Source organism: Apium graveolens, chromosome 1, assembly GCF_009905375.1.
Source record: "Apium graveolens cultivar Ventura chromosome 1, ASM990537v1, whole genome shotgun sequence".
NCBI classification, from domain to species: Eukaryota; Viridiplantae; Streptophyta; class Magnoliopsida; order Apiales; family Apiaceae; genus Apium; species Apium graveolens.
Window position 1 is genome coordinate 101241733 of NC_133647.1, and position 4976 is coordinate 101246708.

The 4976-nt window shown below is 38.4% G+C and overlaps 1 non-coding gene across 1 annotated transcript; it reads left to right on the forward strand.

Annotated features, from left to right (window-relative positions):
- The first annotated feature begins 720 nt into the window (after positions 1–720).
- Positions 721–827, forward strand: LOC141679562 (small nucleolar RNA R71). Its single transcript, XR_012558133.1, has one exon. It is a non-coding gene; the product is annotated as a small nucleolar RNA R71 (small nucleolar RNA).
- Positions 828–4976: the final 4149 nt, after the last annotated feature.

The window sequence follows — 4976 nt, forward strand, 5'->3', positions numbered from 1 at the left end:
GGTACTTCCGTGTCACTGGGAAGAGTGCCAGGTTGACGATTGAGCACTGCATTGGCTAATTGACCGATTTGATTTTCCAAGGTCTTGATAGAAACCGCCTGACTCTTGCACAACAGCTTAAGTTCCTCAAAATCAGCACTAGTAGGTGCAGCTGCACTTCCCTGTTGAGGATATGATTGCCTTGTAGCATACTGCTGTGGTTGCTGGAATCCAGGTGGGTTAAACTGTTTACTTACTCCTTGCTGATATGGTGGCTGAATAGCATTCTGATTATTTCCCCAGCTGAAATTTGGATGATTTCTGTTGTTAGGATGATAGGTTGCTGGCACAGGCTGCTGTTGTCGCTGATAATTATTCACATACTGAACAGATTCGTTGACAAGAGAACACTGATCCGTAGCATGAGAACCTGCACAAAGCTCACAAACCATAGCTATTTGATTAACTCCATACGTAGCCAAAGAATCAACCTTTATTGATAGCGCTTGGAGCTGGGCTCCAATAGCGGTGGCTGCATCAACTTCCAGAATACCTGCTACCTTGCCTGACGTCATCCTCTGAGTTGGGTTTTGATGTTCATTTGCAGCCATCGTCTCGATAAGATTATACGCCTCAGTATAGCTTTTAGCCCATAAGGCGCCTCCAGCTGCTGCATCGAGCATGGGCCGAGATTGGGCTCCCAAACCATTATAAAAACCAGTGATTACCATCCAATCCGGCATTCCATGATGTGGACATTTTCTCAACATTTCCTTGTAGCGTTCCCAAGCCTCGCACATAGATTCTGTAGGTTGCTGCGCAAACTGAGTAAGAGCACTCCTCATAGCAGCAGTCTTTGCCATTGGATAAAACTTCACCAGAAACTTTTGCGCAAGATCTTGCCATGTAGTGATGGACCCAGCTGGTTCAGAATGTAACCAGTCTTTAGCCTTATCCCTCAGTGAGAATGGGAAAAGCCTCAACTTGATAGCCTCATCAGTCACGCCATTATACTTAAAAGTGCTGCAGATCTCGACAAAATTCCTTATGTGCATGTTGGGGTCTTCAGTTGCCGCTCCTCCAAAAGAAACAGAATTCTGCACCATCTGAATAGTGCCCGGCTTGATCTCAAAGGTGTTAGCTTGAATAGCCGGATGAAGGATGCTTGACTGAATGTCATCAATTTTAGGCCGAGAAAAATCTATAAGAGCTGGATAAGCTTGAACAATACGATCTCCCATGTTTACTGGTTCCTTCTGCTCAGTTCCTGAATCCGAATCCTCAAAATCTAACTTCTCCGGTGTATCAAGAACTTCGTCTTTCTCCTCAGTTGTATCTAAGGTCCTCTTGCGAGCACGATAACGAGTTTGCATAAACGTTTGCTAAAGTACCTGAAACACAACCGAAAAGAGTAATTAACTACTACGTCCTAATCACTGAGTCCTAATGACCAATGATGGTAAGTACATAAACTAAACAAATACGCCGAGTCCCCGGCAGCGGCGCCAAAAACTTGTTAGGGCGAAATCACGCACTAATATTCACGCAAGTATACGCGTTCGCAAGTAATATAGAATACTTTCTAGTTCGTTCCCTCAGAGACTCAGACTAAGTTATTGTCTAATTAAACTCACTCACCAATGTATGACTACTTCTCAATGTTAAGATAATAACACTTAAAATTGTTGATTAAATATTAACTATAATTAACTACTTAATTAACCACTTAACTAACACTTCAATTTATCAATAATAAAACACTCATGAGATCACAACTTCATTATTACTTCCTTTGATGCCATTGTTATTACCTTTAGCATGTGACAGTGATGATATTAATCGAATAACACGAAACTGATAAAAGCCAACTTTCATTGTACCAATACCATTCTACCAAGCATCCACAATTAAGATAGAAGTTGAATAGTCATCAATTACGTTGAGTTCCTATATGTCTACAGAAATTGACAACACAACGATTTAAGCATAAGTTATTCCTTTTTGATTACATAGGGCAAATAAAATTGTTAGAGTTACCCACTAATCATGCACAACGTACATGAACCTATGCTAGCATGGCAAGTTCTAAATCTCAAGATCCACCGTCACTTCACAAGAGATTAACACCCTATCTTATATGTTCGCGACGCACATAAGACGAATACGCACAACCAATACTAGATATCATGCAATCATCACATACTAAAGTATTAAACAATTAACTAAAGAATTTCATAATAAATCCGTTGCAACCCCATGATCACGATTAGCCCATAATAGAACTTATCGCCATCATGGGTTCATATGAAATCATGATAAACAAACACAAGAAAATAACAACTAAACTGATTATATTAAAACAGAGTACGTCACAAGAGTAAATAAGTCAAAGCAAGAAAACTAGCATCCAACGTTACAATGAAACAAGAATCACAAGAATATATGCTTCCTCTTCGCTGCTGTGTGCTAAATCGGTCTTCTTCCTTATCTCCTTCGCTTCTTGCGCAAAACACAATCTAAAACATAATCTCTTTCCTATTCTCTATGAAAACGTCTCAAATCTACTTATATAATAGTCCCATAAAACTCAGATTACATAGAAGTTGGAAGCCAAACAGAAGTAGAAGTCTAAAATAATATATCTTTTTCCTTGACCCTGCGCGGCCGCTCAGCATTTCTGCGCGGGCGCGCAAGGCTGCTGCGCGACCGCTCAGCATTACTGCACGGGCGCGCAGGACCCTACTGGAAAATTTCCAGGTTTGCTCCGTTTCTTCGTCGTAATCTGCCCGTTCTTTTCCTCTCGCAATGGTGACCACATGCCAAGGCTTATTCTTGATGATTCCTTCTCCGAAATGCAACTAATACCCTGAAATGCATAAACACTAGAAAAACGCATCAAATACACAAAATACTTGATTTCAAGACACCAATTTAAGCCATTTTAAGACGTTCTAAGTGGTATAAAATGCCACTTATCAGTTCTTTATCAGCTTCCATCAACTGGTTGCCCTCGATGTGGAACTCGTTCTAATACCTAATTCTAAGTTGAATCGTAACTTCTCCTACACAAATTCTCACAAGAATCGATCGCATATCTTCAAAACCACGTGAAAAGTAGGGTAACATACCCCGTCTCCATCGATCCGTCGATTCCTCATTATTGTATAATCTGAGAACTCAATATACCTATAGCATTGTGACATTTGTCTTACACTTTCTATCGTACCAACTCCAGATCGGATCTGCTAACCCTAATTCGCATTCAACTCAACTTAACCTGAGTATGCCTAGGGTCTTTCCTATCCTGTACGACCTATCATTCCTAAATTACTCTCACCTATTCTTATTTCAGTGACCAATAACCTGCAGCTCTGATGCCAAACTTTAACGGCCCAAATCCGGGGTCAAGATTTGGTGTTACTAAACCATTATTACATAAAGTAAAGAAATAAATAAATAACCCCTTGAGTCCGGATCTTTTACAAGTTATGGTATGAAACAAGAATCTAACCTTCTACAACTCACTTCAACTATAATACAAGTGTAAATACCTTTGAACTAATGCTCTTGTCACATTCTTCTAACACCTTCAACCTCTCGCAATGGAAATTTCTCTAACTTCTGCTGTCTATCAAAGCTATTCACTTTAATCCTTATCTGTTTCTGGAAGAAATAAGAATTGACAAAGCAAGAGTGAGCCAAAAATGCCCATCAAGTATATATTTTAAGTTTCAAGCATTAAAATCAAAGAAAACTTCCAGATATTATCTCTGAAATATTTTGAAGGGCGAAACACGAAATCATTTAAAGGATATACTTCGTTATCTTAAAATCAATTTAATTTGCATTGCTATAAATCACATAGGAAATAACGACATTTTTATAAGAGCTTCAGAGATAGCGTATTTTCAAAATAGCTCCTGGTAACACTTCATATTTGAGAAACGAATGCAATAACTAATTATAAAATGACGTTCAAGAAATTCCTAACTATTCAGTATCCATCATTATCGATTAAGTTTTCATAACTTAGCCTGCTAAACCAGCCTGACAAGGACGGGTTGAATAATTAAGAAGATCTCAATTCATTCAAGATTCTAATTGTCACTGCGCAACTAATGCTGCAGCAACAATCTGAACCTCGAATTTATTTAGAAACATTGAAATTTCCCGAAACTTAGTGTTAAGAAAGAATAACTTTAATCCATAATCACATTTTATTTCAAGAAGGAAGGCCATTGATGGCGATCAACAATAAATTAGACTAGACACTAGTTCACACTTATACCCTGCTGATCAGTCAGGATACAGTGCAGATCTATACCTACCTGTATAGATCAAGTCGGGTCCCCAGGCACTACAGCCCATCTCAAGGCACCGATTATGTTTCGGTCCTTAGGATTAAGTAAAACTTAATCCCCAAAGATCACTATCCAGCCCGTAGAGTGTTTTGATGTCAAACCATTTTGAAGTCAAAACATCCCAATTCAGAGTTCGCAAATAACCCGAAAGAATGGGTATTTGCTCACGAGAGCAATCGAATTATAGGAATAATAATGAAAAGGAACGTGCATAATCAGAGTAATTGCAACGAAATATAAACAGTTAACTATTCAGAACTTAGAATATGAGCGAATAATATTTGCAGTATTTAAAAGAAATTCAGAATACTTGCAGTATGTAAAAGAATGTTCTGGAATACTTGCAGTATGTAAAAGAATGTTCTGGAATACTTGCCTCAATAAGCTTTAACCATTATTACTGGTTGACTTTGGTTCGACTTTGACCATTCGGCTTTATCGTTCATGATAGGGATAAATAAATTATGTTTGTATAATTAAATACTGCATTAATTGTACAAGCTGTGGGCTGCTAGGCCCAATAAAAAGATATATGATACTCAGACCAGAAAGGTTAAGCCTGATGGACCAGATCAGGCCTGATGGAATAAAAAAGGCCCAAAAGCCCTGATTATTAATTAATTTCGTAATTAATTA